General features: G+C 44.1%; 1 pseudogene across 1 annotated transcript in view; it reads right to left on the minus strand.

The window, feature by feature from the left end:
• Positions 1-17,995, minus strand: part of LOC126962380 (60S ribosomal protein L6-like) — a 693,495-nt pseudogene extending 675,500 nt beyond the window's left edge. The window contains exon 1 of the transcript XR_007728674.1: positions 17,992-17,995. The product of XR_007728674.1 is annotated as a 60S ribosomal protein L6-like (transcript). The remainder of the gene's footprint in view (positions 1-17,991) is intronic.

Raw genomic sequence — 17,995 nt, forward strand, 5'->3', positions numbered from 1 at the left:
AAAGCCCTAGCAACAAGTAGCCTGGGGTGCTCTAAGCCCTGGCTTCTGTCTACCCAGCCCCACTGCTGTCTTGGTATTTACAGACAGAGAGCTCAGGGTCTGCATATTAGAAGCAATAATAAGGACAGTGTTTGTGTAGCACCTTGTTCCGGGCAGCTTCAAGTGCTTGGCAGGAAGCATCTTGCTCCCGCTGATGTAGCTGTGGGAAGGGAGAGATCTGTGGGCTGGGGAGGGGGCTATTTTCTCCCACACCGTCCTGCAGCACTTATGCCTCCTTGTGGCTACATCTTACACACCTGCTCAAGGTGGCTCCCTTAGCTCCCATTTGGGCTACTTCTGAAAGTCCAGTTCCCTCCCCGCAATCCAGAAGAACCTAAACAGGGGTCCCTGGAATAGATAATGTAACTCCAAGAGAAACTTTTTGACAAAATATCTAGGAGAGCTCAAATGCTACCAGGCGCATGCTTCAGTTCAGATAAACAAGCACTGGCAGGATTGTGGTCATCTATCCATCCCTGATCTAGCTTTCTTTAGAAAAAGTACTTTGAGCTCACGCCTGTAATCCCAGCACTTTGGGAGGCCAAGGCGGACAGATCTCCTGAAGTCAGGGGTTCAAGACCAGCCTAGGCAACATAGTGAAACCCCATCTCTACTAAACCCCCATCTCTCAAAAATTAGCTGGGTGTGGTGGAGCACGCCTGTAATCCCAGCTACTCAGGAGGCTGAGGCAGGAGAATCACTTGAACCTGGGAGGTGGAGGTGTCAGTGAGCTGAGATCGCGCCACTACACTCCAGCCTGGGTGACAGAATGAGACTTTGTCTCAAAAAAAAAAAAAAAAAGTACTTCCAGAATGGATTACAATTTAAATTATTATTTGGTTATTTACACTGGAATTGATAGTGCTTTGAGTTGCAAATAAACAATAAAGAACTAGGAGTGGTTACTTAGTATCTTTCGCCTAGGAGTTTAAAGCATTTCACAGATACTGGTCACAAATAGTAAGTTAATTAGGATGTTTTTCCGCTGCTGTACAGATGGATAGTAACAGGACAGAGATTAAATGTGGGAGCGTGCAGAGTAACATTCTGATTTCACTGTAATTTGCATTGTGACCTCAGGCAAGTAATTCTCTGTTCCTGGATCGGATTTCCTCCCTGTGCATAGCATTGTCAGCTGAAAATGGTAGGACCCCCAGTACTTGGAAATGCGGGAGAGGTGGGTTTTAGTTGTTACAATAATTGTGACAGATGTACTGATGACATGCAGTGGGCAGGATCTAGAATGTTGTTTGTCCTGCACGGAAAAGTTTCACAGAAAAAGATCTTCCTGCCTGAGCTGCCGACAGCACTTAGGTGACCGCTGACATTGGTAAATGGTCTCTGACATCCTCCCAGCTTGATAGTCTATGAATATCTGTCTGATTTCACTGTAATTTGAATTATGACTTCAGGCAAGTGATTCTCTGGCACTAAAAGTTCAGTCACAAAGGCATTAACTTGAAAGTCCAGGTTGTCTGTCCCAGGCAAGATGGGCACGAGAGGGACATCTCAGAACCTGGGGTGAACAGAGTGAACTGGGATGCAGGGTACCATTTGCAAGTGTTTCACAATACCCAGATTGTGCTTGGGAAAATTCCACGCAGAATTTAATATTTGTGACACTGTCCCCTTACGTTAACATGTTTGCCAGCCCAAGATAGGCTGTGACAACAGGAAGTGAGCCCTATCTGTCAGTGGAGGTTGAACCACCAGCAACGTGAGTCATCCACAAAAGTAAACAGCTGGGGATGCGGTGGCTCACGCCTGTAATCCCAGCACTTTGGGAGGCCAAGGCAGGTGGATCACCTGAGGTCAGGAGTTCGAGAGCAGCCTGACCAACATGGTAAAACCCCATCTCTACCAAAAACACAAAATTAGCTGGGTGTGGTGGCGCGTGCCTGTAATCCCAGCTACCCAGCAGGCTGAGGCAGGAGAATTGCTTGAACCCTGGAGGCGGAAGTTTCAGTGAACTGAAACTTCAGTGAGCTGCTACTACACTCCAGCCTGGGCAACAAGAGCAAAACTCTGTCTCACACACACACACACACACACACACACACACACACACACACACAGTAAACAGCTGGAGCCAACCAATGAGGACAGGTAAGATAAATTCCAGGTTACTAAACTCCTGGCCACCTGCATACCCAAACTTTGAGGTAGCCTTTGAGGATGACCTTGTATTATGTACAATGCTGGAATCCTGTCTAGTAAATTATTTCCTGTATGCACTAAGTGGATGCAAATTATTTATTGTGTATCTCACCTATAGATTTACTCCTTTAAGACCTTGAGAATCTTTCTTGTTTTTTAGAAATTTCATTTGACTTTTAATGTTCTCAAGGGCTCGGCCTCAAATGATTACATCTCACGCTGAGAAACCAAAAAAACTAAGCCCCAAAGACTGGGCAATTATTTTTCCAATATGTATGTCCAGCAGCCTTTTTAGTAAGTGCACTAAGAAAAAAAAATTCTCCTTGAAAGTTCTCAAAAATAACACCCAAAGCATAAATTCAACTTAGCCAGCCAGAAGTACCTATTCATCTGGGCCCTTTGAGGTACGCTGAAACAGATTTAGTATTTCTCTTGGTTTCCAAAAGCCTTTTGTCTTCAATTAAAAATAAAAACTAAAGGTAGATGAGTAGTATTTTGACATCTGACCAATTTTTATTTCTGGTATAACTATACAGACTAAAACACCACTCACGGCAATCCTGCACATTTTTATGTGAATGTTTATTTCTACTTGTCTTGGCTCCACACTGTGGTATCTTGTTCCACACTAAGTGTCTGTATGTGTTGCTTTCCCCCTCGCTGTGTGCAAGTTCACTCCAAGTGTCTGGCAGATAATTTTTTTTTTTTTTTTTTTTTTTTTTTTTTTTTTTGAGCCAGAGTCTCACTCTGTCGCCCAGGCTGAAGTGCAATAGTGCAGTCTCAGCTCACTGCAACCTCCACCTCCCGGTTGAAGCAATTCTCCTGCCTCAGTCTCCCAAGTAGCTAGGACTACAGAGGCATGCCACCATGCCCAGCTAATTTTTGTATTTTTTTTAAAGACAGGGTTTCACCATGTTGGCCAGGCTGGTCTCGAACTCCTGACCTCAAGTGATCCAACTGCCTCAACCTCCCAAAGTGCTGGGATTACAGGTGTGAGCCACCGTGCCCTGCCCTGGCAGATAATCTTGATGGAAGCTCCCAGAAGAGACCAGGGATACCCACCCACCACCATCTCCCTAAGAGTGCTGAATGGGCTCCCAGACCCAGGAGATCCCAGTTGCTTTGGCCTCTGTCTAAAAGAAGACTCCCCAGAAACAATGAGATGTCGTGGATGAAACACAGAGCTTGAAAACCGATAGCTTGGATCCAAATATTAACGATGTCATTTCCTACTGTGTCATCCCCGGGAAATCACTGAAATCCTCCGAGCTCCAATTTCTTCACCTGTCACAGCAGGTAGCAGTGAGGAGTGGAAGGAGAGGAAAACACTTTGAAAACTGCAAATCTGCAAACCATGGTTAACTGTTGAGATGGTTGGTGGATGGACTAGGGCTTGGGAACTAGGACCAACATTTCACCTTCTACTTTCTGAGGCTTTCTGGGATTTGAGGCACGAATGAGTCAGGGAACGAGGGACAGGAGACCCCCACAGGACAGTTTCCATAAGGCGGTTCCATGGCCCAGTCGATGAGGTTGGTTATCAGGTATGAAAGAAATGTGGGAATAGCTCAAATGCTGGTTGAAGTCAAATGTCATCTCCGAATACCTATTTTTACATTCTTCTTATGTGCTGTTGGATGCAGAGACCTTCGACTTCTTGCTTGGTTACCTTCTACAATTATGGCTGAAAACTCCATGGTTTCTCAGCCGGGCGTGGTGGCTCACGCCTGTAATCCCTGCACTTTGGGAGGCCGACGGGGGGTGGATCACGAGGTCAGGAGATCGAGACCATCCTGGCTAACACGGTGAAACCCCGTCTCTACTAAAAATACAAAAAATTAGCCGGGCGTGGTGGCGGCGCCTGTGGTCCCAGCTACTTGGGAGGCTGAGGCAGGAGAATGGCGTGGACCTGGGAGGTGGAGCTTGCGGTGAGCCGAGATCGTGCCACTGCACTCCAGCCTGGGCGACAGAGCGAGACTCCGTCTCAAAAAAAGAAAAAGAAAAAGAAAAACTCCATGTCTTCTCATACCTATTTAAGTCAACATCTCAAATGTTCCTTCATAAGTTTGCATAGAAAGGATATAACTTCTGGTGAATTGCAAATATTGAACATTTAAAAGGAAAACTTGTAAAGAATAATTTCAACTTTTATTTTAGGCTTAGGGGGTACATGTCAGGTTTGTTACATGGGTATATTTGTGTGATGCTGAGGTTTGGGACACAAGTGATCCTGTCATCCAGGTAGTAAGCATAGCACCCAATAGTTTTTCAACCCTAATCCCTCTCCCTCTCCCCTACCCAGGAGCCCCTAGTGTCTATTACTACCATCCTTATGTCCATGAGACAAAAAGATGAAAATGAAGACAAAGACACAAAGATAAGCTGGGCATGGTGGCTCACACCTGTAATCCCAGCTACTTTGGGAGGCTGAGGTGGGCGGATCATCTGAGGTCAGGAGTTTGAGACCATCCTGGCCAACATGGTGAAACCCTGCTTCTACTAAAAATACAGAACTTAGTTGGGCGTGGTGGTGTGTGCCTGTAGTCCCAGCTACTCGGGAGGCTGAGGCAGGAGAATCACTTGAACCCAGGAGGTGGAGGTTGCAGTGAGCCGAGATCACGCCACTGCATTCCAGCCAGGGGGATAGAGTGAGACTTTGCCTCAAAAATAAAAATAAAAATAGGGAGGGCATGCCCAAGATGGCCGAATAGGAACAGCTCCAGCCTCCAGCTCCCAGCATGAGTGACACAGAAGACGGGTGATTTCTGCATTTTCAACTGAGGTACTGGGTTCATCTCACTGGGGCATGTTGGACAGCTGGCCCTGGTCCGCAGGTGCAGCCCGACCAGCGAGAGCTGAAGCAGGGTGAGGCATCGCCTCACCTGGGAAGCACAAGGGGGAAGGGAATTCCTTTTCCTAGCCAAAGGAAAGTGAGACACACAACACCTGGAAAATTGGATAACTCCCATCCTAATATTGCGCTTTACCAAGGGTCTTAGCAAATGGCACACCAGGATATTATATCCCACACCTGGCCCAGAGGGTCCCATGCCCACAGAGCCTCCCGCATTGCTAGCACAGCAGTCTGAGATCTAACTGCAAGGTGGCAGCGAGGCTGGCAGAGGGGTGCCCGCCATTGCTGAGGCTTAAGTAGGTAAACAAAGCCACCAGGAAGCTCGAATTGGGTGAAGCCCACCACAGCTCAAGGAGGCCGGCCTGCCTCTGTAGACTCCTCCTCTGGGGACAGGGCATAGCTAAACAAAAAGCAGCAGAAACCTCGGCAGAGGTAAATGCCCCTGTCTGACAGCTTTGAGGAGAGGAGTGGATCTTTCAGCACTGAGGTTGAGATCTAAGAACAGACAGACTGCCTGCTCAAGTGGGTCCCTGACCCCTGAGTAGCCTAACTGGGAGACATCCCCCACTAGGTGCAGACCAACACCTCACACCTCACACGGTGGGGTACACCCCTGAGATGAAGCTTTCAGAGCAAGAATCAGACAGCAACACTCGCTACTCAGCGATATTCTATCTTCTGCAGCCTCTGCTGCTGATACCCAGGCAAACAGGGTCTGGAGTGGACCTCAAGCAAACTCCAACAGACCTACAGCTGAGGGTCCTGACTGTTAGAAGGAAAACTAACAAAGAGAAAGGATACCCACACCAAAACCCCACCAGTATGTCACCATCATCAAAGACCAAAGGCAGATAAAACCACAAAGGTGGGGAAAAAGCAGTGGAGAAAAACTGGAAATTCAAAAAATCAGAGCGCATCTCTCCCTCCAAAGGAACGCAGCTCATTGCCAGCAATGGAACAAAACTGGACAGAGAATGACTTTGACGAGTTGTGAGAAGAAGGCTTCAGTCGATCAAATTTCTCAGAGCTAAAGGAGGAACTACGTAACCAGTGCAAAGAAACTAAAAACCTTGAAAAAAGAATGGATGAATAGATAACTAGAATAATCAATGCAGAGAAGATCTTAAAAGAACTGATAGACATGAAAACCATAACACAAAAACTACATGACAAATGCACAAGCTTCAGTAACTGACTCGATCAACTGGAAGAAAGAGTATCAGTGATTGAAGATCAAATGAATGAAATGAAGCGAGAAGAGAAGTGTAGAGAAAAAAGAGTAAAAACAAATGAACAAAGCCTCCAAGAAATATGGGACTATGTGAAAAGACCAAATCTATGTCTGATTGGTGTGCCTGAAAGTGACGGGGAAAATGGAACCAAGTTGGAAAACACTCTGCTGGATATCATCCAGGAGAACTTCGCCAACCTAGCAAGGCTGGCCAACATTCAAATTCAGGAAATACAGAGAACGCCACAAAGATACTCCTCGAGAAGAGCAACTCCAAGACACATAATTGTCAGATTCACCAAAGTTGAAATGAAGGAAAAACTGTTAAGGGCAGCCAGAGAGAAAGGTCAGGTTACCTACAAAGGGAAGCCCATAAGACTAACAGCAGATCTCTTGGCAGAAACTCTCCAAGCCAGAAGAGAGTGGGGGCCAATATTCAACATTCTTAAAGAAAAGAATTTTCAACCCAGAATTTCATATCCAGCCAATCTAAGTTTCATAAGTGAAGGAGAAATAAAATCCTTCACAGACAAGCAAATGCTTAGAGATTTTGTCACCACCAGGCCTGCCCTACAAGAGATCCTGAAGGAGCATTAAACATGGAAAGGAACAACAGGTACCAGCCATTGCAAAAACATGTCAAAATGTAAAGTCCATCGATGCTAGGAAGAAACTGCATCAACTAGTGAGCAAAATAACCAGCTAATATCATAATGACAGGATCAAGTTCACACATAACAATATTAACCTTAAATGTAAATGGACTAAATGGTCCCATTAAAAGACACAGACTGGCATATTGGATAAAGAGTCAAGACCCACCAGTTTGCTGTATTCAGGAGACCCATCTCACATGCAGAGACACACATAGGCTCAAAATAAAGGGATGGAGGAAGATCTACCAAGCAAATGGAAAACAGAAAAAAGCAGGGGTTGCAATCCTAGTCTCTGATAAAACAGACTTTAAACCATCAAAGATCAAAAGAGATAAAGAAGGCCATTACATAATGGTAAAGGTATCAATTCATCAGGAAGAGCTAACTATCCTAAATATATATGCATCCAATACAGGAGCACCCAGATTCCTAAAACAAGCCCTTAGACACTTACAAAGAGACTTAGACTCCCATACAATAATAATGGGAGACTTTAACATCCCACTGTCAACATTAGACAGATCAACGAGACAGAAAGTTAACAAGTATATCAAGGAAGTGAACTCAACTCTGCACCAAGTGGACCTAATAGACATCTACAGAACTCTCCACCCCAAATCAACAGAATATACATTCTTCTCAGCACCACATCGCACTTATTCCAAAATTGACCACATAGTTGGAAGTAAAGCACTTCTCAGCAAATATAAGAGAACAGAAATTATAACAAACTGTCTCTCAGACCACAGTGCAATCAAACTAGAACTCAGGACTAAGAAACTCAATCAAAACTGCTCAACTACATGGAAACTGAACAACCTGCTCCTGAATGACTACTGGGTACATAACGAAATGAAGGCAGAAATAAAGATGTTATTTGAAACCAATAAGAACACAGATACAACATACCAGAATCTCTGGGACACATTTAAAGGAGTGTGTAGAGGGAAATTTACAGCACTAAATGCCCACAAGAGAATGCAGGAAAGATCTAAAATTGACACCCTAGCATCACAATTAAAAGAACTAGAGAAGCAAGAGCAAACACATTCAAAAGCTAGCAGAAGGCAAGAAACAACTAAGATCAGAGCAGAACTGAAGGAGATAGAGACACAAAAAACCCTCCAAAAAATGAATTAATCCAGGAGCTGGTTTTTTGAAAAGATCAACAAAATTGATAGACCACTAGCAAGACTAATAAAGAAGAGAAGAGAGAAGAATCAAATAGATGCAATAAAAAATGATAAAGGGGATATCACCACCAACCCCACAGAAATACAAACTACCATCAGAGAATACTATAAACACCTCTACACAAATAAACTAGAAAACTTAGAAGAAATGGATAATTTCCTGGACACTTACACTCTCCCAAGACTAAACCAGGAAGAAGTTGAATCCCTGAATAGACCAATAGCAGGCTCTGAAATTGAGGCAATAATTAATAGCCTACCAACCAAAAAAAGTCCAGGACCAGACGGATTCACAGCCAAATTCCACCAGAGGTACAAGGAGGAGCTGGTACCATTCCTTCTGAAACTATTCCAATCAATAGAAAAAAAAGGGAATCCTCCCTAACTAATTTTACAAGGCCAACATCGTAAAATGTTGTAAAATATCAGGCTGATACCAAAGCCTGACAGAGATACAACAACAAAAAAAGAGAATTTTAGACCAATATCCCTGATGAACATTGATGCAAAAATCCTCAATAAAATACTGGCAAACCAAATTCAGCAGCACATCAAAAAGCTTATCCACCATGATCAAGTGGGCTTCATCCCTGGGATGCAAGGCTGGTTCAACATATGCAAATGAATAAACGTAATTCAGCATAAAAACAGAACCAAAGATGAAACCCACATGATAATCTCAATAGATGCAGAAAAGGCTTTTGACAAAATTCAACAGCCCTTTGTGCTAAAAACTCTGAATAAATTCGGTATTGATAGAACGTATCTCAAAATAATAAGAGCATTTATGACAAACCCACAGCCAATATCATACTGAATGGGCAAAAACTGGAAGCATTCCCTTTGAAAACTGGCACGAGACAGGGATGCCCTCTCTCACCACTCCTATTCAACATAGTGTTGGAAGTTCTGCCCAGGGAAATCAGGCAGGAGAAAGAAATAAAGGGTATTCAGTTAGGAAAATAAGAAGTCAAATTGTCCCTGTTTGCAGATGACATGATTGTATATTTAGAAAACCCCATTGTCTCAGCCCAAAATCTCCTTAAGCTGATAAGCAACTTCAGTAAAGTCTCAGGATAAAAATCAATGTGCAAAAATCACAAGCATTCTTGTACACCAGTAACAGACAAACAGAGCCAAATCATGAGTGAACTCACATTCACAATTGCTTCAAAGAGAATAAAATACCTGGGAATCCAACTTACAAGGGATGTGAAGGACCTCTTCAAGGAGAACTACAAACCACTGCTCAACGAAATAAAAGAGGACACAAATGGAAGAACATTCCATGCTCATGGATAGGAAGAATCAATATTGTGAAAATGGCCATACTGCCCAAGGGAATTTATAGATTCAATGCCCTCCCCTTCAAGTTACCAATGACTTTCTTCACAGAATTGGAAAAAAACTACTTTAAAGTTCATATGGAACAAAAAAAGAGCCTGCATTGCCAAGACAATCCTAAGCAAAAAGAACAAACCTGGAGGCATCACGCTACCTGACTTCAAACTATACTACAAGTCTACAGTAACCAAAACAGCATGGTGCTGGTACCAAAACAGAGATATAGACCAATGGAACAGAACAGAGCCCTCAGAAATAATACCACACATCTACAGCCATCTGATCTTTGACAAACCTGACAGAAACAAGAAGTGGGGAAAGGATTCCCTATTTAATAAATGGTGCTGGGAAAAGCAACTAGCCATAAGTAGAAAGCTGAAACTGGATCCTTTCCTTACTCCTTATACGAAAATTAATTCAAGATGGATTAGAGACTTAAATGTTAGACCTAAAACAATAAAAACCCGAGAAGAAAACCTAAGTAATACTATTCAGGACATAGGCATATCTAAAACACCAAAAGCAACGGCAACAAAAACCAAAATTGACAAATGGGTTCTAATTAAACTAAAGAGCTTCTGCACAGCAAAAGAAACTACCGTCAGAGTGAACAGGCAGCCTACAGAATGGGAGAAAATTTTTGCAATCTACTTATCTGACAAAGGGTAATATCCAGGACCTACAAAGAACTCAATCAAATTTACAAGAAAAAAACAAACAACCCCATCAAAAAGTGGGCAAAAGATATGAACAGACACTTCTCAAAAGAAGACATTCATACAGCCAACAGACACATGAAAAAATGCTCATCATCACTGGCCATCAGAGAAATGCAAATCAAAACCACAATGAGATACCATCTCACACCAGTTAGAACGGCAATCATTGAAAAATCAGGAAACAACAGGTGCTGGAGAGGATGTGGAGAAATAGGAACACTTTTACACTGTTGGTGGGACTGTAAACTAGTTCAACCATTGTGGAAAACACTGTGGCGATTCCTCAAGGATCTAGAACTAGAAATACCATTTGACACAGTCATCCCATTACTGGGGATATACCCAAAGGATTATAAGTCATGCTGCTATAAAGACACATGCACATGTATGTTTATTGCGGCACTATTCACAATAGCAAAGACTTGGAATCAACCCAAATGTCCATCAGTGACAGACTGGATTAAGAAAATGTGGCACATATACACCATGGAATACTATGCAGCCATAAAAAAGGATGAGTTCATATCCTTTGTAGGGACATGGATGCAGCTGGAAACCATCATTCTCAGCAAACTATCTCAAGAACAGAAAATCAAACACCGCATGTTCTCACTCATAGGTGGGAATTAAACAATGAGATCACTTGGACACAGGAAGGGGATCATCACACACCGGGTCCCATTGTGGGAAGGGGTAGGGGGAGGGATAGCATTAGAAGATACACCTAATGTAAATGATGAGTTAATGAGTGCAGCACACCAACATGGCACATGTATACATATATAACAAACCTGCATGTTGTGCACATGTACCCTAGAACTTAAAGTATAATAAAAAAATAAAAATAAAAAAGACACAAGGATAAAGACACAAAGATCTCCACCCATTTTTTGTTCTCTGCCTCAAAAACAAACAAACAAACAAAATATATATATAACATAAAAATTAGAATTTTATTGGGAAAACTATTCTTCATTCCACTTCTTACTAAAATAGGCAAGGTCCTCATCAACATTTTTCTCATTTCACAATTATTGTTGCTACTGCTATTGTAAGCACTATAAAATTTTTCTCATATAAAGAAGCACATAAGCAGCCAGGAGCAGTGGCTCACGCCTGTAATCCCAACAATTTGGAAGGCCAAGGCAGGGGGATCATGAGGTTAAGAGTTCAAGACCAGCCAGGCCAAGATGGTGAAACCCCATCTCTACTAAAAATACAAAAATTAGCCGGGTGTGGTGGCATGCACCTGCAATCCCAGATACTCAGGAGGCTGAAGCAGGAGAATCACTTGAACCCCAGGAGGCAGAGGTTGCAGTAAGCTGAGATTGTGCCACTGGACTCCAGCCTGGGTGATGGAGTGAGACTCCATCTCTAAAACAAAACAAAACAAAATAAAAAAAAGAAGTGCATAAGCTGGGCATGGTTGCTCATTCCTGTAATCCCAGCACCTTGGGAGGCCAAGGCAGGAGGACTGCTTGAGCCCAGGAGTTAGAGACCAGCTTAGGCAACATAGTGAGACCTCATCTCTACAACAAATAAAAACATTAGCTGGGCATGCTGACTCACACCTGTAGTACCAGTTGCCAGGGAGGCTGAGTTGGGAGGATCCCTTGAGCCCAGGAGTTTGAGGCTTCAGTGAGCCGTGATCACGTCACTGCATTCCAGCCTGGGCAACCAGAGCAAGAACCTGTCTCAAAAAAAAAAAAAAAAAAAAAAAAAGACCAGGTGTGATGGCTCACACCTGTAATCCCAGCACTTCAGGAGGCCGAGGTGGGTGGATCACCTGACGTCAGGAGTTCGAGACCAGCCTGGCCAACATGGTGAAACCCCATCTCTACTAAAAATACAAAAAAATTAGCCAGGCGTGTTGGCACATGCCTGTAATCCCAGCTACTCAGGAGGGTGAGGCAGAAGAATTGCTTGAACCCGGGAGGCGGAGGTTGCAGTGAGCCGAGACCAGACCATCGCACTCCAACCTGAGCAACAACAGTGAAACTCCGTCTCAAAAAAAAAAAAAAGAAGAACAAGAAGTAGACAACAATGGAAGCAATTTTATCACAGCAATATCAATTATTACTCAAGCTCCTTCAGATACAGTGATCTATCATCAAAAATATGTAATGATCTAATTCTGACAACTCAATTAGGTCTTCTCTCAAATTTCATGAAAGCCAAGAATTAGAAAGCATCTCATCTGCAAAATGATTTATTACTTAGTCAATAGAATCATTCACTTTCTAAAAAAAAAAAAAAAAAAAAAAAAGCCAATCCAGCAATTTGGCAACCCAGATATCTGTCCACCCTGGGGCAATGCACCCTAGTAAGATGAGAGACAGTGAGGGATGTCTTGCGTTTATGAAGCAGCTGTTACGAAAGAGGAGACAGAACGAGGAGGCTCCATTCAGCAGCAATGGCTCATCGCCATTCAGTTCTCACCAGAACAATTATAGGAAAGAGTGCATGGAAATTGTGGACCTAGAACTTAAAAAGAACAAAAACCATGTACCTGTGTCGCCTTAGAAAGTCCTCTTGTGACCCTGAAGATGGGGGTAGCCAAATTTGAAGCCCATGGGTTTGGAATGTCCCCATTAAACTGGTAGGTGAGTCTCCACGGAGCTGGGGACTGGCAGCTGCAGCTGGAGCTTCCTTGACATCTCCAGGTGGCTGTCTCCAGCCTGGGCTTTGTGGATCACAGTAGCCTTTGGAATGTTAGGAAAAAGAGATTCTCAGGACAAAAAAGTTTGGGGAAAGCTTTCTATTCTTTCTGCTTCTTACAGATTCACAATAAAATCTACATACCGAAGACCAAAGAAACCTGCTTAATTTTGTGTAATGCAAAATTTCCCAAACTAACCTGGCTCTCCCCTCCCGCCTCCTTCTTTCACACAGAATGCCTGGGTACATATAAAGAGACTTCAGTAATCTGCTCCGGAGCCTGGTGTGATCCTGAGAACTGCAAGCTGGCTCTCCATCCGTGTCCTCCTGTGAGACCTGGGTGGTTCCTGTTAGCCATGGGCCTCTCTAAAAGCTCTCCAGAGGGACTAAGACCTGAGATCGGTTTGTTTTCTTGTGTGAACCAAAAAGCATCTGAGACAGGTCTCAATCAACTTCGAAGTTTATTTTGCCAAGATTAGGGACGCGCCCGGAAGAAATAAACATGGAGCCCCAGAAACAGTCTGTGGTCTGTGCCTTCCTCCAAAGATGATTTTGAGGGCTTAAAGGGGAAAAGCAGACTAAAGGGGAAAGAGGAAGGTTATGGTCACATGACCAAATCCACACGTTGCAAGAGAAAAGGAGCAAGCAGGGGAATAGTCAATTATGTACTCACCTCGCATGCACTGTAAGGTGAACTAAGAGTAACTATCTGCGGGGATGTTTAATATTTTATCCATAGCTATCTTAGGAACAAAAGAAAAGGTAGCTTCTTGCATGACTGCGCTTTCAGCTTAATTTTTTTTCTTTTGGCAGAGTGAATTGAGGTCCCAATTTTTTTTTCTTTTTGTTTTTTTGTTTTTGTTTTTTTTTTTGACAGTCTCGCTCTGTTGCCAGGATGGAGTGCAGTAGCGCCATCTCAGCTCTCTGCAGCCTTTGCCTCCCCGGTTCAAGCAATTCTCCTGCCTCAGCCTCCCGGGTAGCAGGGACTACAGGCACGCACCACCACGCCTGGCTAATATTTTTGTATTTTCAGTAGAGATGGGGTTTCACCATGTTGGCCAGGATGGTCTTGAACTCCTGACCTCGTGATCTGCCCACCTCGGCCTCCCAAAATGCTAGGATTACAGGTGTGAGCCATTGCACCCAGACAGGGTCCCAAGTTTTTATTTTCCTTTTACACTTGCACTTTATGGATTCTGTTACCTATTCAGAAAATGCTACTTTCCTATTGATGCCATTCACTTTTAGATGGAGGCTCTCATATAATTGGGAGGTTTCTATGATACGGACTTTGGGCAGCACCCACTGCAGACAGGAACTTGAAGGTGTTTCCTAAGTGTTACATCCACAACCAGAAGAGTCGACTTGGCACGTCGCTAGCTGTCCCTGTGGAGCCCTGGCCATCGATAGTATGGTGCCAGCTGAGAAGGGATTAAAATTAGATGCAGAGTAAAGTAAAAAATCCAAATATTTAAGAGTGAGGAGTGTGTCTAAGAGAGAAGGAGATTGTGTCTGAAAACATTTGCCTGTCTTTCATTATACCCCGAGTCACGCGGTCTTTTTTTTTTTTTAATCATCTGGCTTAAATTTTCCGTTTTTCATTGCACAACACCAAGAGTTGGCTACATAGTCATGATGAAGATGAGCATACAAATTTCAAGTGTCACAGTTGGAGAGAGAGGCCTCCTAAGTTGTGCATTGCATGGGAATGAGGATCAGGTCACCTGACTCGATGCAGGCTTTGGGACATCTTACGCATCTAATCTCTCTAATCCACTGAAGAGACGCAATAACGAGCCCCAGCCATCCCTTCCCTTTTCATCAAGACCGCACATTAGAGATTAGTCAATATTCTATGCACAACTCATAAATATTTGGAGAGCAAGGAGATCACTTAGATTCTCCATCCTTGATTGCAGCTCAAAATTCAAATAAATCAATCAATACCTGCTGGGGAAAAAAAGACAGCCTATGGAGCACCTTTTTTTTTTTCTTGAAATACAAGAATCATGAAGGGAATAAATATTAACTTTATTCCCTTATTCAGAACAAGTGAATTGGATGGCGCCAATGCAAACAACACGGATTCCTGGCTCTGCTTCAGCCAAAATGCATTTTGCTATTTAGAAAACTCAGTTCCAACCTGTGAAGCTGGAAAAGCACTAATGAATTTGTATAAGGTTCCACAAACCAAGCAGGGCAAACCAGAGAACAGCTGGAAGAAATGAGATCAAGAGTGAAAACTAGCTTTTTATTTCAAAACAACTAGAGATTTCTTGGAGAATTACATTTTTTTAAATGCCCTTTTATGGGAAAACAAAGGCAGCAGAAATCAAACGGCTTACTTACATTTAAAGGGGAGTTTGGCAGCTGAAATGTGATGGACATTTGGAGACTCTTCGCTCTCCAGGTCACAGAGAAAGCTGCCCAGAAGCGCCCCGGAGAGACAACACCGTAGGCACCACAGACCACCTTTCTGGAGGGCGGGTGCGTTAAGCTCTTATTAAAACCTTATCCAGGTGTGGAGAACAGCTGTGGCTGATTTCTTCAGCATGCCTCTGCCAATTTCCCAAGAAAAAGAAACACTATTTTTCTCTCCACTGCTCTTCCAAGAAGTAGCTGAGGACGGGAAGAAACACGGAATCAAAGTGTTGCTCAAGGGTGCTTTCTGATCCAAACCCACAGTGTGACATAAATCTGTCATTTTGATCCCGCTGGGGGGGCATCTGCAAACCCAAAAAGTGAAAAAATGAAATTAGCCCAGGTGGTAACCTGGATGTGAGGCTGAGGGTGACAGCCCAGATATTAACCTGGGTGTGAGGGCTGGGGAAGCGGAACATAGCATTCCCTGCTGTGGCCATGGGTGTGGAATTGGGGGCAGGGCTGACCCATTTGCAGCCTGTGTGTGTCTGTGCTGATGGAAGCCTCATTTACACACAGCACAAAGAGGGCGGGCATTCTCCTTGGTAGTTGGTGAATCTGTCAGACTGCAGGGAATTAAACAGCAGGAGGCAGGTGTCAACGTTTAAATGCCTAAATAAGCCATATCAAGCCAAGGGCTGAGGCCGTGGGCCAAGGCTGGGCCTAGGCTTAGAGAAAACTGGTAAGAGTCATCATGGGATTATTTATTCTTTTTTTTTTTTTTTTTTTTTTTTTTTTTTTCGAGAAGGAGTCTTGCTCTGTAGCCCAGGCCGGAGTATAGTGGAGCGATCTCAGCTCACTGCAACCTCCGCCTCCTGGGTTCAAGCGATCCTCCTACCTCAGCCTCCTGAGTAGCTGGGATTACAGGAACACACCACCATGCCCAGCTAATTTTTGTATTTTTAGTAGAGACGGGGGTTTCACCATGTTGGCCAGGCTGGTCTTGAACTCCTGACTTTGGGATCCACCCGCCTTGGCCTCCCAAAGTGCTGAGATTACAGGCATGAGCCACTGCGCCCGGCCTGTATTATTCTTTATCATTATGTTTTAGGTTTTTTTTTTAATTTTAATGCAGATGAGGTCTCACTGTAACCCAGGCTGGAGTGCAGTGGTGAGATCACAGCTCACTGCAGCCTCAACCTCCCAGGCTCAAGTGATCCTCCCACCCCAGCCTCCTGAGTAGCTGAGACTACAGGTGCACTCCACCACACCCAGCTAATTTTTAAAATATTTTTTTGTAGGGACCAGGTCTCACTATGTTGCCCAGGCTGGTCTCAAACTCCTGGTCTCCAGTCATCCTTCCACCTTAGCCTCTCAAAGTGTTGGGATCACAGGTGTGAGCTCTGTATCCAGACATCATCAGCAGATTAGACAAAGCTCTAATCCTTTGGGATTCAGATTCTGCCCCCAAAGGAGCCTCGAGTATTTCCAACCGACTTACTCTATTTTATTTATTTTGGTCACAGCCTGCAAATTAGTGGGGAGGAAGAGGGATTACTTCTCACCCAGCAAGGCCACTCCAGCACTGGTTTAGCATAAGCTAACACCCACCACCCGAGGCCCTGCAGGGGTGGTCAGAAAAGCAATGAGGTATGGCAGGAAGATTGAGGCTTTGGTGGCAGGTGGGTCATTAATGTGCAAATCCCAGCTCAGATTTTGGGCTTCAACTGTCAGCTTCAATTGTTTCATTTCTAAAGTGTCACTCACCTTAAAGTTACCGTGCACACTGAAGATTACCACATCAAGTGCAGGGTACCTGGCAGGTATGATGGCACCTGTCACTATTACTATTGTAATAGAAGAGTATAATTACTTTTCTTTCAAAAACAGAGTAACACTGTCCCCGGGTGGGACACTGGTGTATTAAGGACAGACTTCAGATGTTACCAAGGCTGGGGTAGAAGGGGAGGCAGACTGCTAGAGAGTGGGGCAGGAGGGCTGGGGGGTGGTGTGCCTGGGACAGGTGAGAATCAGTGTCCCAGACCCAGGAGTGAAGGGAAGGGGCATGGAGGGTGCATCCTGGGCACGGTGGCTCACGCCTATAATCCCAGCACTTTGGGAGGCCGAGGCAGGCGGATCACTTGAAGCCAGGAGTTCGAGACCACCCTGGCCAACATGGTGAAACCCTGTCTCTACTAAAAATACAAAATTAGCCAGGTGTGGTGGTGCATGCCCGTAATCCCAGCTCACGACCTGAGGCTGAGGCAGAAGAATCGCTTGAACCTGGGAAGCAGAGGTTGCAGTGAGCTGTGATTGCACCACTGCACTCCAGCCTGGGCAATAGAGTGAGACTTTGTCTCAAACACACACACACACACACACACACAACTAGAAGTTCCAATGTTTTTTTCCTGCCTTCCAGTGGATCTTCTTACACATCCAGTTTTGGAGACTTCTGGTCCCAAAAAGCAGTAGGTGGGGTAGGAAAAAGGACTTTTCCTCTCCAACCACAGAGGAATAAGAAAAGTCATTTTTCCTTCCTCTAATGCAAACAACTAAAAAGACTGAAGGTAGAATAATCTTTTTTGTTCTTGTTCTTGTAGGCAGGAAGGTTAAAATTAGGAAGATGAAAACATGTAACAACCATTGACTTATGTAATAAAAGTACAAAAAAGTTGGGCTCAGTGGCTCATGCCCGTAATCCCAACACTTTGGAAGGCTGAGGTGGGAAGATCATTTGAGGCTAGGAGTTCAAGACCAGCCTAGGCAATATAGTGAGACCC

The sequence above is a fragment of the Macaca thibetana genome, chromosome 9 (genome assembly GCF_024542745.1).
Source record: "Macaca thibetana thibetana isolate TM-01 chromosome 9, ASM2454274v1, whole genome shotgun sequence".
NCBI classification, from domain to species: domain Eukaryota; kingdom Metazoa; phylum Chordata; class Mammalia; order Primates; family Cercopithecidae; genus Macaca; species Macaca thibetana.